The following is an 18037-nucleotide window of genomic DNA, read 5'->3' on the forward strand; positions in this document are numbered from 1 at the left end:
ATACCAGCTTTTGTCATCTCAATAAGTTCATCATATAATCATCATTATTGCCTTTCACTTGCACAACCGAATAGTGTGGATAATAATAATAGTGCACGTGCATTGGACTAAGCTGGAATCTGCAAGCATTGAATTCAAGAGAGAAGACAAGGTACTATGGGCTCTTTGTTAGATCAACAACAATGCATATAAGAGCCACTCAACATTTTCATTATGGTCTTATCCTCTCCACCCCCAAAGAACAAGAAATGAAACTATTTACATGGGAAAGCTCCCAACAAGCAAAAGAAGAACATGAAATCTTTTTGGGTTTTCTTTCAATCACTACTACAAGCAAGAAAGTAAACTAACTAAAAGCTACAACTAATTTTTTTGGTTTTTCTTAAGGTTTATCAAACACACAAGAAGAAAGCATAAAAAGGGAAAATAAACTAGCATGGATGATACAGCGAAAAAGTATGAGCACGGACAACTAGCATGAGTGTGTGAACATAAATGTAATGTTGGTGAGAAATACGTACTCCCCCAAGCTTAGGCTTTTGGCCTAAGTTGGTCTATGGCCACGGTTGGCCTGGGGGATATCCAAAGTTGTAGTTGGGGTCGTACTAAGAAGGATCCCCCTGGTGCCACTGGTTGGCAATCTCTTCCGGATTCCACTGATAAACAGACTGCCGGTGAGGATCAAATTATGGTTCCGGCTCTGGCTCTGTAGCTGGTGTGGGGTTTCGGTAGGCGTGAATGGCCTCCGGCGGAACAAGGTACTTGCCTGTAGATAAGTCAAACAAGGAAGGAGCAGGCAAGGTAATAGTCTCAGGGTGATTTTTATCAAATATCAGCTTGTACTTAAGCATCTTTTCCTTATTCTTAACGATAAAATCATGTGCTACCATACTCTTATAGTCTAGAAAAATAGGAGGCAGCAACTTCTCTTCCTTGTCGTAATGCCTAACAGGTATGTTAAAGTGTGCAGCTAGGCGCGAGGCAAAGATACCTCCCAAGATGGGTGCTTAGTACGGTTAAGATTTAACCGCTTTGCAACAATAGCGCCCATACTAAATGTGTCATCACAAAACAAGGCATGGCACAAAATAACAATATCGGGGGCACTAAGGTTGCCACAGTTTCCACAACCAATTAAGCATCTACTAGCAAATATTGCAAAGTAACGTAAAATAGGAAAAATGTATGGTAGTGATTCTTGCATCGGAAACTTTCCTCGTTTCCCCTACAGCAATTGTATTAATAAACCCTTCCACATCGTCACGATGCGGTTCCTCTACACTGCCCTCAAAAGGGATCAAACAAATCCGACAAAAGTCATGAAGTGACATCTCCTTATGCTCATCATATAAATAAAATTCCACCGTAGGTGGTGAGCTCCTAGCATGCAAATGAAAGTTTTGCACAAAGATATTGGTGATTAAGAGATACTGTTCGCGTTGGTTGTGGAGGAAGGTGGTGAGGCCTGCATTCTCAGCCAATTCACAGAAATCATCATAAATCTCGGCTGCTCTCAAGAAATCATCACAAGGCCATTCACACGGCCGAACCTCCGCGGTGCGAGGGAGATTATACTTGGGCTTCTTGTTCTCTTCACTTTGTTTATCCTTCGAGCTTCGGCTCGATGAGCCCCTCAAAAATCTCTTCATCTTTTTCTGAAAATTTCTGAAATTTTTAGTAACTTCAAAATAAAAGTGAACCAAACTCAACAATATTGATAGCAACTACTCCTACAAGTGCCTAGAGGCAATATCATGCATCAAAACTACTTTTGACCATGTAAATTTGACATGCAAGCTCAAGAACAGGGTCACCTAAGCAAAAAAATTGCAATGAATAAAGCACTAGAACAAAACTAATTGGACCATTGGAGGAGTCACATACCAAAGAACAATCCCCCAAAGCAGTTTTGTGAATGGAGCTTTGAACAAGGAGATCGAAAATGGTAGCAAGATGAGCTTGGACTCGGGTTTGAGATGGTTGGTGATTTTTGTGTGAGGAAGGAGTGTGTGGTAGCTGGAATAAGTGGAGAGGAGCCAGCGTGGGCCCACGAGGCAGGGGCGCGCCCTGGACTCTCGTGTCCAGGTGCTTGCTCCCCCTGCTGTGTTCTCAGTGCCAGATATTCTCAAATATTCTAGAAAAAATCATATTTAAATTTCAGGGCATTTGGAGAACTTTTATTTTCGGGGTATTTTTTATTGCATTGATAATTTAGAAAACAGACAGAAATTACTATGTTTGCTTTATTTAATATAAATAACAGAAAGTAAAAAGAGGGTACAAAGAGTTGTGTTTTCTTAATTCATCCATCTCATGCTCATCAATAGTAATCCACTAACAAGGTTGATCAGTTCTTGTTAACAAACTCATTTCGAATAACACAAAACCGGAGAATTTTCGAATAACACTAGGTTACCTCAACGGGGATATGCATGTCCCCAACAATAAGAATATCATATTTCTTTTTGACAGTAGGAAGAGGAAATTCGAAACCTCCAATAGTAATTGTTGACATTTTTCCAATCTTTACCTACTAATAAAACAGCTATTGCTTCTGCTCGTCCGTCATTAGTACTTTTGCAAAAAAGCCCCTGAAGTTTACACAAATCATCCCGCAGTCCAAAGTAATGTGGAAAAAATGGTTCGTACACAGCCCTGACTCGCCCGTCGATGAAATCGCTGCCCCGCACGAGAACCCGAGGGTTTCCACCGCCACCGCGCCCCCATCCCTCCGCCGCCGCGCCTTCATCCCTCTACCACCGACGTCCCTCCACTCTGCGGTGCCCGTCCTCGATCCGTGCGGTCGCCAAATCCGGACGAGATCGGCAAGATCCGCCGCATCTCGCGCGACACCCAGCCGCAGCTGCTCGTCGACCATGTGGGGAGCACGCGGATGGCGACGCTTCGAGCAACTCCTCGATGCAGGGAAAAAGGCTGGTGGCGCTGGACTTCGCCGGAACGGGTAGGCGGCCGGTGGGAGACGCGAGGTGCGGCGGCGGCGCGAGGAGGACGGGCGGATCTGGGCACAGCGTTGATGGATCTGGCGGCTGGTGCGCCGGCTTGCTTCGGTGGCGGCGGCATCTTGCACAAAGGCATCTTGCGCAGGGTGAGGGAGGGATTCACCGGCGATGGAGGCTCCGGTGACCGGCCGGCGGGCTCGCCATGCAAGGCTAAGGAGTACGCTAGCCTGAGATTCAATAGAGGTGAGTTTGATTTTTAGTGTTGGGCTAAACAACCAGTTTGTTGTGTTTGATCTTTCAAATTGGAAACCATGTCATGGAATTTTTGGGTAGATTTATCCATTGGAGTTCATGAATTGAATGGTTTTCTGAATTTCCTCATGTTGAAGTAAACAGTAGGTAAAACCACCTGTAGATAGCGCTGAATCACGGGCTATCTTTCCATCACAGTCAACTCCAACTTCTTTGATAGCCGCCTCAAGCTTATGCCCAACCCTGAATTTGGTCACAACAAATGATATGATTGTGAACTTTGTGAACCTAACGTTACTATTACTTTAAATAGGATAATGGACCTAAATATAGCTAATTATTTAGAGCATCACCTACATACATATTTTGGGATTTCAACCTTGATTTATATGACTGACTTGTCAGATACTTGCGTTCCAGCTTTGTTCACAACTCTGCCATTCACATGGGCCTTACCTATAACATACAAGAGGTTGAATAATGCTGGGTAATTTACATATATGGTTGTACATGCAAAATATATAAGGTTAGAAGGTCACATGTGAAAGGGTAAGTGTCTAAATAATCCAGAAATTGCTTGGACACATCAAATGTGGCAGTAGCATGAGAACCATGTATAAGTATACAAAATATGATGCAGCAGGGAATTTTAAATGCAGCGAATTCGATGTCTTTTCCAACCGATTCCACATAGCCTATCTTGACATATTAGGCACTACCAATGTAGACATGCTGAAGACAGAGAACTAGACAACAATGCTTAATACCCCCTCTGTTCCAACTATAAGGTGTAGTTCTCACTAGCATAGGGAATAAGGAAGCCTTAGTTGGCTCCAATTAAGGGATGTAATATTTGTTATCTTAAAGTTAGAAATAGTATCATTCAAGTTAGTTAGTTGTTAGTTAGAGACAAGATATTCCTTAGCCTGGGCCTTAAGCCAAAGATAAGATATTTCGTTTGTTAAAACTCTATACAGAACCACACTGTTACCTGTCTAGAAGGATGAGATTCAACTTTAGTGCGACAACATGATATATGCGGCATCAAACACCATTGCAAATTGAAGTCCCCTGGGTCCATGTTGTCAAGAAGCAAGAACGATTCATGGTATTTGCGTCAAAGACAAAATCCTGATCTCTGTGGTGGATGAGCTCCTTGATGAGTTTAATGATAGCAGGTATAGTCATGTATTTATGCACATGCCGGACATCGAGAAGACTGTGTTTCAGATGCACCATGGCCATTCCGCATGAACAACACACATGCCTCCTATGCACCAGTGATATTGTGACACGCCATTAAAATGGGTGCACACACAAATAAAAATCTACCTTTGTTTCGAAAGTGCAACTTCTCTTTTGGCGCTTGCTAATACAGATTCATCAATATATTATATATGAGCAAGAGTAGCCATTCTTGTTGTTCTTGATTCGGTTCAGAATGAAAAGCTAATAGCATGCCATACGTTTCGACTTCTTTGTCATGGTCCGAGTTTGCTTCTTGAACTAGAGGTTATTAAAACATAAAATAGCCAATTAATTTACACAAGTATGTAGGTTTTTATAAAGATTCAAATGCACAAAAAATGTGTGGGAAGACTAACGCTGAAGAATCCATGATTGGATGTACGTTCTATTGTATTGTTGATACCTCTCAAGGCACACCTCGTCCAATCGCTTTATCCTGAGTGAGAAGAACAAAAATACATTAGTTGAACAAAATATTCCAAAGAGATCGTCATCCTACCAACACATTTTGTACCAGATTACACCCAAGTTATTTATGAGTAAGCTGAGATAACCATCACACCAATAAGCGGTGAAAAAGAAGTAGCCAGCTAATAAATAATACAAGAACTGCCCACAGGCTGAAACTGTCGTATTTTATCATCTTACTACTACATAACCACCTTTGTAATTTGTTGTTCCCTCTCTCTAATCTGTGGTGCACCTAGCTTTGGTTTTGTCCTCTATAAAAAGATTGATCTCATTGTTATGAATTTTTCACCACAGGGAAGAAGTTGTGGTGGCGGCGTGTTGAATTATGCAAACATCGTATCTCATGACCGCCGGCCCCTGCTCGTGACGTCTCTACTGGAGCCACCTCCGCCTACTCTCATGTGTTGCAGCTCCTTCCTCCAGCCACATGCCGCTTGCTCTCCCGCTAGCATCTGCCTCCTGTGGTCACCAAGTTGTTCACATCCCGATGCAAAGCTCCTAGAATCATCTGCTCCATCTTAGCGTAAAAATCATGCTCGCATGTTATCTGTCAAATAGAGAAGTTCCTTGCGTATCATGTTGTGGCTATGCTTTAGTTTGGTTACCCTTGTCTGCTTTGTTACAAAAACATTAGAGAGCCTGATGTCCTGTTGTCCACACTTTGAGTACCATCCATTGATAAAATCCATTAGATACATTAGAGAAGGAGTTTGTATCTAGCTTGACCTCCATAGCAGGAACATTTTTGTAATCATTCTATCAATGTTCAGTATTTTATTCAGTATATTATTGAAGACTCTTAGACAAGCAAGATGCGTGCTATCCCCACCTGATTTTGATGGTTATGACTATGAATACATTGTTCTCTTACTGCTTCATCATGATCTTGTTGCTTGACCATGTTTTTGAATTTTGGACTCCACTTCAATACTGCTAGAGTATGTAGTATTTGTATTTGGTATGTAAGCTAAATTCCCTTAAATAGTTGAATGCTGAATTATTGATCCGTGGTTTTCTTCTTGCAGCTTTTAATGTGTTATACACTGGCACATTACCTTTGGTGCAATCAATAACAGCTCCTGCAGTATTCAAAAAGGGTCTTCCAAGAATAATAGACATACTATCGTCCTCAGGAATATCAAGAATAACAAAGTCCGTTAAAATAGTAACGTTTGCAAGCACAAGAGGCACATCCTCACAAATACCGACAGGTATAGCAGTTGATTTATCATCCATTTGCAAAGATATTTCAGTAGGTGTCAACTTATTCAAATCAAGTCTATGATATAAAGAGAGAGGCATAACACTAACACCGGCTCCAAGATCACATAAAGCAGTTTTTAACATAGTTTCTTTTAATGGAGCATGGTATAGTTGGTACTCCTGGATCTCCAAGTTTCTTTGGAATTCCACCCTTAAAAGTATAATTAGCAAGCATGGTGGAAATTTCAGCTTCTGGTATCTTTCTCTTATTAGTAACTATATCTCTCATATATTTAGCATAAGGATTCATTTTAAGCATATCAGTCAAACGCATACGCAAAAAGATAGGTCTAATCATTTTAGCAAAGCGCTCAAAATCCTCATCATCCTTTTTCTTGGATGGTTTAGGAGGGAAAGGCATGGGTTTTTGAACCCATAGTTCTCTTTCTTTACCGTGCTTTCTAGCAACAAAGTCTCTCTTATCATAATGTTGATTCTTTGATTGTGGGTTATCAAGATCAACAGCAGGTTCAATCTCTACATCATTACCATTACTAGGTTGAGCATCAACATGAACATCATCATTAATATTATCACTAGGTTCATGTTCATTACCAGATGGTGTTTTAGCATCAAGATAGAAATATCATTGGGATTCTCAGGTGTGTCAACAATAGGTTCATTAGAAGCATGCAAAGTCCTATCATTTTTATTTCTGTTCCTTTTAGAAGGACTAGGTGCATCAATATTAATTCTCTAAGAATCTTGCTCAATTCTCTTAGGATGAACCTCAGGATACAAAGGTTCCTGAGTCACTTTACCTCCTCTAGTTGTGACTCTAATAGCAAAGTCATTGTTTTTACTATTCAATTCATTGAGCAAATCATTCTGAGCTTTAAGTACTTGTTCTACTTGAGTGGTAACCATAGAAGCATGTTTACTAATAAGTTTAAGTTCACCTTTAACACTAGCCATATAATCACTCAAGTGTTCAATCATATAAGCATTATGTTTCAATTGTCTACCAACATAAGCATTGAAGTTCTCTTGTTTAACAATAAAATTATCAAACTCATATAAGCATTGGCTAGCAGACTTATAACGAGGAATATCACCTTCATCAAATCTATAGAGAGAATTTACCTTTACAACCTGTGTCAGGTTATCAAGACCGTGTGTTTCTTCAATAGGAGGCAAATTAAGACCACATATTTCTTTAACATGAGGTAAATTCTTAACATCTTCAGCTTTTATACCTTTCTCTTTCATAGATTTCTTTGCCTCTTGCATATCTTCAGGACTGAGAAATAGAATACCCCTTTTCTTCGGAGTTGGCTTAGGAGTTGGTTCAGGAAGTGTCCAATTATTTTTATTAGTCAACATATTATTCAATAGAATTTGAGCTTGATCAACTGTTCTTTCCCTGACAACACAACCAACACAACTATCCAGGTAATCTCTCAAAGCATCGGTTAGTCCATTATAAAAGATATCAAGTATTTCATTTTTCTTGAGAGGATGATCAAGCAAAGCATTAAGTAATTGGAGAAGCCTCCCCCAAGCTTGTGCGAGACTCTCTTCTTCAATTTGCAAAAATTATATATTTCCCTTAAACCAACTTGTTTCTTATGAGCAGGGAAATATTTAGCAGAGAAGTAGTAAATCATACCTTGAAGACTATGCACACAACCAGGATCAAGAGAATTAAACCATATCTTAGCATCACCCTTTAATGAGAATGGAAATAATTTAAGGATATAATAATATCGAGTTTTCTCATCTTTAGTGAACAGGGTAGCTATATCATTTAATTTAGTAAGATGTGCCACAACAGTTTCAGATTCATAGCCATAGAAAGGATCAGATTGAACCAAAGTAATTAACTCAGGATCAACTAAGAAATCATAATCCTTATCAGTAACAAAGATATGTGAAGTAGCATATGCAGGATCATATTTCATTCTAGCATTCAGAGTTTTTTCTTTCATCTTAGCTAATAATGTCTTAAGATCACTTCTATCATTTCAAGATAGGTGAAGTAGCAAACTTAGGATCATATTGCATTCTAGCATTCAAAGACTTTTCTTTCAGCTTAACTAACAGGTTCTTAAGACCATCTCTATCATTGCAAGAAAGAAAGTCTCTAGCAGTTTCTTCATCCATAACATAACCCTCAGGAACAACAGGCAATTCATATCTAGGGGGAGAATCTTCATCATCACTTTCATCAATATTATCAATTTCAATAATTTCATTCTCTCTAGCCCTAGCAAGTTATTCATCAAGAAATTCACCAAGTGGCACAATGGTATCAAGCATAGACGTAGTTTCATCATAAGTATCATGCATAGCAGAAGTGGCATCATCAATAACATGCGACATAGCAGAATTAATAGCAGAAGCAGGTTTAGGTGTCGTAAGCTTACTCACAACAGAAGGTGAATCAAGTGCAGAGCTAGATGGTAGTTCCTTACCTCCCCTCGTAGTCGAGGGAAAAATCTTGGTTCTTTGATCTTTCAAGTTCTTCATAATGATAAGCAGATATAAATCCCAAGTGGCTCAAGGAATAGAGCTATGCTCCCCAGCAATGGTGCCAGAAAATGTTCTTGATAACCCACAAGTATAAGGGATCGCAACATTTTTTGAGGGTAGAGTATTCAACCCAAATTTATTGATTCGACACAAGGGGAGCCAAAGAATATTCTCAAGTATTAGCAGCTGAGTTGTCAATTCAAGCACACCTAGAAACTTAATATCTGCAGCAAGGTCTTTAGTAGCAAAGTAATATGATAGTAGTAGTGAAGATAGCAAAAGTAACGGTAGCAAAAGTAATATTTTTGGGGTTTTATAGTGATTGTAACAGTAGCAGTGGAAAAGTAAATAAGCGAAGAACAATATATGGAAAACTCGTTGGCATTGGATCGGTGATGGAGAATTATGCCGAATGCGATCAATCATGTAACAGTCATAACCTAGGGTGACAAAGAACTAGCTCCAGTTCATCAATGTAATGTAGGCATGTATTCCGAATATAGTCATACGTGCTTATGGAAAAGAACTTGCATGACATCTTTTATCCTACCCTCCCGTGGTAGCGGGGTCCTATTGGAAACTAAGGGATATTAATACCTCCTTTTAATAGAGTACCGGAACAAAGCATTAACACATGGTGAATACATGAACTCCTCAAACTACGGTCATCTCCGGTAAGTATCCGATTATTGTCACTTCGGGGTTAACAGATCATAACACATAATAGGTGACTATAGACTTGCAAGATAGGATCAAGAACTCTCATATATTGATGAAAACATAATAGGTTCAGATCTGAAATCATGGCACTTGGGCCCTAGTGACAAGCATTAAGCATAGCAAAGTCATAGCAACATCAATCTCAGAACATAGTGGATACTAGGGATCAAACCCTAACAAAACTAACTCGATTACATGATAAATCTCATCCAACCCATCACCGTCCAGCAAGCCTACGATGGAATTACTCACGCATGACGGTGAGCATCATGAAATTGGTGGTGGAGGAAGGTTGATGATGACGATGGCGACGTTTTCCCCTCTCCGGAGCCCCGGACGAACTCCAGATCAGCCCTCCCGAGAGAGTTTAGGGCTTGGCGGCGGCTCTGTATTGTAAAACACAATGAATCCTTCTCCCTGGTTTTTTTCTCCCCGAAAGTGAATATATGGAGTCAGGGTTGAGGTCGATGGAGCGTCAGGGGGCCCACGAGGCAGGGGGCGCGCCCAGGGGGTAGGGCGTGGCCACACCCTCGTGGACAGGTGGAGGCCCCCCTGAAGTGGATTCTTCTTCCAGTATTTTTTATATATTCCAAAATAATTCTCTGTTGATTTTCAGGTCATTCCGAGAACTTTTATTTCTGCACAAAAATAACACCATGGCAATTCTGCTGAAAACAGCGTCAGTCCGGGTTAGTTCCATTCAAATCATGCAAGTTAGAGTCCAAAACAAGGGCAAAAGTGTTTGGAAAAGTAGATACGAGGGAGACGTGTCACTTCGGGGTTGCCGGATCATAACACATAGTAGGTGACTATAGACTTGCAAGATAGGATCAAGAACTCTCATATATTGATGAACACATAATAGGTTCAGATCTGAAATCATGGCACTCGGGCCCTAGTGACAAGCATTAAGCATAGCAAAGTCATAGCAACATCAATCTCAGAACATAGTGGATACTAGGGATCAAACCCTAACAAAACTAACTCGATTACATGATAAATCTCATCCAACCCATCACCGTCCAGCAAACCTATGATGGAATTACTCACCCACGGCGGTGAGCATCATGAAATTGGTGATGGAGGAAGGTTGATGATGACGATGGCGACGGATTCCCCTCTCCGGAGCCCCGAACGGACTCCACATCATCCCTCCCGAGAGAGTTTAGGGCTTGGCGGCGGCTCTGTATCGTAAAACGCGATGAATCCTTCTCCCTGGTTTTTTCTCCCTGAAAGTGAATATATGGAGTCAAGGTTGAGGTCGGTGAAGCGTCAGGGGGCCCACGAGGCAGGGGGGCACGCCCAGGGGGTAGGGCGTGCCCCCCACCCTCGTGGACAGGTGGAGGCCCCCCCGACGTGGATTCTTCTTCCAGTATTTTTTATATTCCAAAATAATTCTCTGTTGATTTTCAGGACATTCCAAGAACTTTTATTTCTGCACAAAAATAACACCATGGCAATTCTGCTGAAAACAACATCTGTCCGGGTTAGTTCCATTCAAATCATGCAAGCTAGAGTCCAAAACAAGGGCAAAAGTGTTTGGAAAATTAGATACGAGGGAGACGTATCACTCGCTTCCTTTGTGACCTAGATATGCCTGTGGTGGCCGAGATCCCTCCCAGCCCTCTCGCACTACGCCTTTGTCTGGCAGATAAGGGTGAATACTTGGCGAACATGAAGATCATTTGCTGGTACATCCATTCATGTCTCTGTCGTCCATTAGTTTGGAGGCGACGAGGTGGCTGTTGGAGCGAGGAAGTTTCGCCATCTCCTGACCTCAACGCGCCACTTTCAAGGTCTCCCTCCCTCCCACCTCCTCCTGACCCAACCCATCTTCTCGCTCGTCTGCCCGCCCTGACCCGGTTGTTGCCAATCTGATTAGCGATTGTGCCGATGCCCCGTGTTCCGGTCGGTACCTAGAAGTATTCCACCACAGCTTCCCCACGTCTCCTTCCCCTCATGATTTGAAATTGGGATCTTGTTAATCTGCAAGTATTTGTTTTGCGAGGGAATCTGTGAGTAGGTGATTTGATGGTCTGGTAACATAGTAGCCCTGAAACAATCAGATTACAATGATGAGGGTGGCTCATTCCCTCTGTATCCCCGTTCTCCCAATGTGTATGTTCTTATTGCTAATTCAACATAGGATGGTTGCGGAAAAGCACTCCAGAAACCATCCGATTGTGATGGGATGGGACCTATCCTTTGCCATCTCTAATCACGGTGCCTTCCATGATGTTGATACGTAATTTATTTAATACACGATTACACATGAATTTAGGAATGTCCTTGATATGCAGCAATTAGTTATTTGTTGGTAGACTGAGAAAACATGTGACAATCTTTTTGCCTATGAAGAACTAAAATAATTTTCTCTATCTTTTTGCAGAGAGTCAATGTAGTTAGCAAAGTATTTTTTCCAAATGCATTGACTAATGGAAGGAGTCTTCAGTTTGGTACTTGGCTAATCTGTCTTTTATGCCACCACAGTAGTAATGGTGTATTCGTAACGATATTGAGGACCTTTGTTATAGGGTAGATGAAGATAAATGCATAGCTACAAGGTTTGCTATGCTTCACTTTGGCCGATAAGTGACAAATTCCAATGCATAGAGCATGTAGGTCTCAACTCTCAAAGCCCCATAATAAATCTTCTGCAACATTTACATTTTTAATGTTGCTAAAGACTTCTTATTCTTTTTTTGCAAGGAGAGAATTTATTAATCTACTGCGGCCAAGTCTGGATTACACATGTCAGGAACCTCATCTGGTCCTGAGCAATGCCACACGGTAGTGCGCTTCTTTATTCTACCAAAATGTTGCTCAGAACTTGGTATTATCAGCATGACTTCTGATTGACATCTACGCAAATATTATATTAGTTATTGATATTTAACTGATCACTATTGTTGATATCTTTACTACAGGAAATTTCATATAACAAAGAAGCTTCCCTTCATATCAATTATTGATCGAAAAGAAGCTCACGCTTGAGAGAAAACTGTCAAAGAATGATATATGGGATGAGAAATTTCCATCTGATGTAAGCCCACTTGATTGCTGACCCATTGCATATTGTGTCACCAGTAATGAAGACATTCATGTTAATAGAGTAAATAATCATATGGATTGGTTAATTTACTTATATTTAATGGTATAGTATCTCCTTCGTTCAATTCAACGGGAAGTTTCCTACATACCAGTACAATTTTTAAATTTTGCATTCTGAGGGCACACAAGTTAGCTTGAATGCCACTGAGAAAGGAAAACTCATTCCATGTTAGCTTAATTTGTGGATATGGTTTTGGCGTTGAGTGCCATGCCATTCTTTATTTTACTAGTTAATTTTCACATTTCCTCATTCCATGTTTCACTCATCATTTTGACAGGCCCACAACTAGAAAGATTAGTACGGTGTTACCATATTGACACAATTACATGCAATTTGAGTCTCGCATGATTGTTTGTATGAAGTAATGTCATCTCCAACTTCTTCATTATTATAGCTAGGGGAAAGCAACGTTTATGTTTGAGCAATATATTGTTTCTTTGATTTTTAGTCCTTGAATTCCCTACCAATGTTTTACAATGAACAAGAGATAAGAGTGTAACAGAAGCTTCTGTGAGGTTATACAAATAATGTTTTATACATAGGCTACTTTCCATAATAGAATGTGTGCTGCCATTTTTATATGTTGCTTACGTTGAGCTTATGTGTTTGTCCATCTTGTGCTATTTGGAATCCTCTCATATGACTTTATCACCATTCGGGTGAGCTATTGTAGGGGTATTTGTCCTAGATTGGGATTACCTACATATAATTTGTTGCATATGAGATGTGGAATTTTGAACCATGGTAAAGTTCGTTCCATTGCATGTCTCAGTACAAACATAATATTGTATCTTACATTTTCAATTATTATTTTTATTTTCTGGTTGAAAATGTGAATGTCCTTAAGAAAAGGACTATGTTTGCCTTGATTTTTGTTTTCATTTTCGTATAATAGATACATTATATTTGTCTGTATTCATGCACTATAAATTATCCACCAAATGTCCAATAAAAGCCGATCCAATCCATCCAAGGTATATTATACTGTCCCCTAATCCCCACTCCCTATACGTTTAATACTAAATTAAGTAAAGTATCCTTTGCATCCATGGTGCATAGCTGATACCGATCAACCTTTGCTGCCATTATTTATTTATTTTCAGCATGGTGGAAAAAGATGCAACATGTTAATGAGTTGATACAATCAGAGAGGCGCTCTTGATAAAATTTTCAAGAGTAATATTGGTGTTTTGTTGATTCCAAATGGTAAATCGGCGAATATTGTGGAGGAAGAGAAACAAAATGATGGTAATTCTGAATCTTAACAAGAGGAAAATGTTGATCAGTATCAGTGTTAAAAATGTAAGTGGCCTTGATAGTACAATTATTTCAACGAGTGTACATGCCCAGTCTGATAGTGTTGATGAACTTCTTGTTTTGCTTTTTTTATTCTAAAATAAAGATTACAAAATTCACTTTGTCCTATCGTGTACTGTCTATAATTTGATTTTTAGGTTTGTTAGGGAAGTCATTTTTTATCCTAATGCCTCTATTGCTTACCATCTTAGTGCATATAACCGTCACATCGGTTGGAGGAAGTTTTACAAAGATAGAATTAACTAATTGATATCAACAATTACCCCGAGGAGTTTAAACGGTTTTACAACGCTATGTATCGAGAAGAAATTATTGGACTAGATTGAAATCGACCCTATAAGTGACTTTGCATCTTGGAATGTTATAATTTTTGAAAAGGTAACATGTATAATTATTTCATATGTATAATATTTTTGAAGCATTCAAGTGTTTATTGGTAAGATTTCATATATACATATATCCATTATTATTATTGTATTGATTATACTAAGGGCCTCTAGTTTTGCCTCTGCCCCGGGCCCCCAAAAACCTCAGGACCGCCCCTGGGCACAAACTTCCTTCCCTCTGCTCGGGACTCCATGAAGGTCCCGTTCCAATCCAACTCTTCTTCTCCCCTTGATCCCGATGCTCTGCTCTCCGACCCCATCTTGATGATTTCTGTTCGATTTGGTCAAAAGCAGGAGCAGGAGCAGTTTCCGCTCGCGACCTCCACCTTGATTAGGAATAGGATGACCACCGCCTGTTGTGCTAATACTCAGGACCCTCCCTACGCTTCTCCTCACTCGTCCGGGTCCAGGTTAGTCTCTCCGACCCCACCGCTTGCTCCTTCCCGTCAAATCGGTGCATAGCCTCATTGTGTGCAATGTCCATCCCCTAGGGTTAGCTGCTCGGGGGCCATGGCGTGTTTCGGGCAGGCACTGCCTTTGCCGCCGCCTGGTTATGTCTCGTTCGTCACGGTGGCCAACTGGCTAGGAAGGTCCCTTCTCGCCAACTTGCAGGCGACTGTTAATCCTTCAGTAAAAAAAGATTCAGCTTTCTTCCAAGCCTATGATTTTCCTTTCATCCTCTTTGTTGGTGCCTGTGTTGATAATGCGGCCTTTAATTCCTTGGTTCAGATATCCTGAAGGAGAAGGAGTAGCCGAAAGGGGATGGGAGCAACAGGTTTGAATCAAAAGAGATATACCCATCTGTCTGCAGACTGGTCTTAATACATTTTTCCTTTGGCCATGTTGTGATGTTTAGCTCTTTCCACTTATCAGATTTTAGTTCCATTTGAAGCGATGCATATTGGAATATATTTTCCAGTCCTTCCAGCTGTTGCATGAATAAATGACAACGTATTAGCATCACAAGCGAAGAATAACAGAAATCATCTTATCGAAACATGTTGCAGCGAGACTGATAACTAACCATAGCGGTGCATTCCTGGGCCTTGCGAGTCGAGCATCTAGATATGTTACACCCTTGTATTTATAACTGCTAGGTACCAATGAAAGTCTTCAATGTTTAATGGAACGAATATCTAAAAATAGAGTTTTTTTAGTTTAGGTCCCATCTATACAAACATTCATCCTTGATTTAATTCATATTAATATGTACGGAACTGAGACTCACCATATCATGTTTGAAATAAGTGGTAGCTCTGTCTAATACCCATCTTGGTGCGTCATCCTGTATAGAGCTAAATTCCTTTATCATCTTAGAGATGCATGCATTCTCTAAGAACACACTTCTACCTGACCTCATCTGTAGATGCTCTTTAGCATGTATGCAATGTATGTATGCGTCTATGATCTGCAATATCAACTGCACACCTTGTTTATAGGAGATAATAAAAACTCATGTTAAAATAACATCGTCTTGTCATAAAGCTACAATAATACCAACCAAGATCACGATTAACCCACAGGACAAAACGGATCTACTCAAACATCATAGGATAACCATAGATCATTGGGAAATAATACATGGAGTTGACCACCATGTTTAAGTAGAGATTACATTGGGGAGAAGGAAGGTTACACCGATGCATAGAGGGGGGGAGAGTTGGTGTTGACGGTTGTAAGATTGTTGATGTAGATCGCCGTCACGATCCTTGCCCCGTCGGTGTTCTGGCGCCACAGGGAGAGACGGGGAGAGAGCCCCCCTCCTTCTTCCTTTGCCTCCCCCCTAGATGGGAGGAGAATTGCCCCTCTGGTCCATGGCCTCCATGGCGGCGGAGGGGCGGGGGCCCCTCCGAGATTGGATCTTCCTCTCTGTTCTCTTCTGTTTCGTGTTCCCCAGATCTGGTCGAAAACTGTTTCTTATCTTCTGGGAGATCCGTAACTCTGATTGCGCTGAGATTTTAACACGGTTTTTTCGGATATAAGCTTCCTTGCACCCGAAGTAGAGCTCCAACCGACGTACGAGGTGAGCACAACCCACCACCACGCGCCTGGCTCCGAGGTCGCGCCCTGGTGTCTTCTGGACTATATGGGCCTCTGTTTGCGGTGACTCCAACTCCCAAAAATCACATATATTCCCAAATAATTCTCCGTAAAATTTTGTTGCATTTGGACTTTGCTTGATATGGATTTTCTGTGAGACAAAAAACATGCAAAAAACAGGAACTGGCACTGGGCACTAGATCAATAGGTTAGTCCAATAAATCATATAAAAAGTCACCAAAAATATGTGAAAGTTGTATAATATTGGCCTGAAACAATCAAAAATTATAGATACGATGAAGATGTATCAGCATCCCCAAGCTTAATTCCTGCTCGTCCTCGAGTAGGTAAATGATAAAAAAGATAATTTTTGATGTGGAATGCTACCTAGCATAAACTTGATCATATGTCTAGTCATGGCATGAATATTACGACACGAGTGATTCATAGCAATAGTCTATAATTTGACATAAAGACATCAATACTCAGGCATCCCAACAAATAATCATGTCTTTGAAAATATCAACGCTAAAGAAAGTTATCCTTACAAAATCATATAGCCTTGTCATGCTCTGTCTTCTTAACACAAAGTATTTATCATGCACAACCCTGATGACAAGCCGAGCAATTGGTTCATACTTTTTAACGTGCTTCAGCTTTTTCAACCCTCATGCGATACATGAGCGCGATCCATGGGTATAGCACTACAGATGGAATAGAGTATGATGATAGGGGTAAATATAGAGAAGACAAAAAAGTAAGAAAGTCTCACACCGACGTGGCTAACCAACATGCTATGGAGATGCCCATCAATTGATATCAACATGAGGAGTAGGGATTGCCATGCAATGGATGCACTAAGAGCTATAAGTGTATGAAAGCTCAATATGAAACTAAGTGGGTGTGCATCTAATTCTATAATGAAAAATTCCCACTAGTATATGGAAGTGACAACATAGGAGGCTCTACATATGAAAAACATGGTGCTACTTTGAAGCACAAGTGTGGTAAAGGATACTAAAAATGCCCAGAGTCTCATCCCGACTTGTGGGGGAATCATAGTCTCCATCATCCTTTCCCCACTGGGCACTGCTCTAAAAATGAATAATGATGATCATCACACTTCTATTTACTTATAACTCAAAATAAATAAAAATTACAACTCGATACCTATGACAAAGTATGACTCTATATGAATGCCTCTGGAATGTACCAGGATGTGCAATGATCTAGCATAACATGTATGAAAAATGATGAACGGTGGCTAAGCTACAACTACTATGTCAGCTATATGATCATGCAAAGCAATATGACAATGAAAGCTCAAGTCATCAAACAGAAGCGGTAGAAGTTGCATGGCAATATATCTCTGAATGGCCATGCAAAAGCCATAATAGGCAGGTATGGTGGCTGTTTTGAGAAAGATATAATAAGGCTTATGTGTAATAGAGCGTATCAGATCACGGGGTTTGGATGAACCTGCGAAGTTTGCACCACGTCTCAATGTGAGAAAGGGCAATGCACGGTACCTTAGAGGCTAGCAAATTGGGGAAAGGTAAGAGTGCGTATAATCCATGGACTCACATTAGTCATAAATAACTCATATACTTATTGCAAAAGTTTATTAGCCCTCGAAGCAAAATACTACTATGCATGCCCCTAGGGGGATAGATTGGTAGGAGAAGGCCATCGCTCGTCCCCGACCGCCACTCATAAGGAAGACAATCAATAATAAATCATGCTCCAACATCATAGCATAACAAGAGACTATATGTGCATGCTTCGGGAATCACAAA

General features: G+C 40.5%; 1 long non-coding RNA gene across 8 annotated transcripts; it reads left to right on the forward strand.

Annotated features, from left to right (window-relative positions):
• Nucleotides 1–2656: 2656 nt before the first annotated feature.
• On the forward strand, nucleotides 2657–15437 carry LOC125532911 (uncharacterized). 8 transcript variants are annotated; one of them, XR_015602241.1, is made up of 12 exons: nucleotides 2657–3203; nucleotides 5226–5454; nucleotides 5957–6142; nucleotides 7296–7586; nucleotides 11776–11842; nucleotides 11921–12004; nucleotides 12096–12176; nucleotides 12314–12429; nucleotides 13602–14399; nucleotides 14496–14611; nucleotides 14693–14831; nucleotides 14931–15437. It is a non-coding gene; the product is annotated as an uncharacterized LOC125532911 (long non-coding RNA). The 8 variants fall into 8 exon arrangements; XR_015602240.1 differs by having other exon boundaries at nucleotides 14693–14791; XR_015602243.1 differs by adding an exon at nucleotides 13172–13242 and having other exon boundaries at nucleotides 14693–15373.
• Nucleotides 15438–18037: the final 2600 nt, after the last annotated feature.

The sequence above is a fragment of the Triticum urartu genome, chromosome 1A (assembly GCF_056163025.1).
Source record: "Triticum urartu cultivar PI428250 chromosome 1A, HENAU_Tu73, whole genome shotgun sequence".
In the NCBI taxonomy this organism is placed as follows: Eukaryota; Viridiplantae; Streptophyta; class Magnoliopsida; order Poales; family Poaceae; genus Triticum; species Triticum urartu.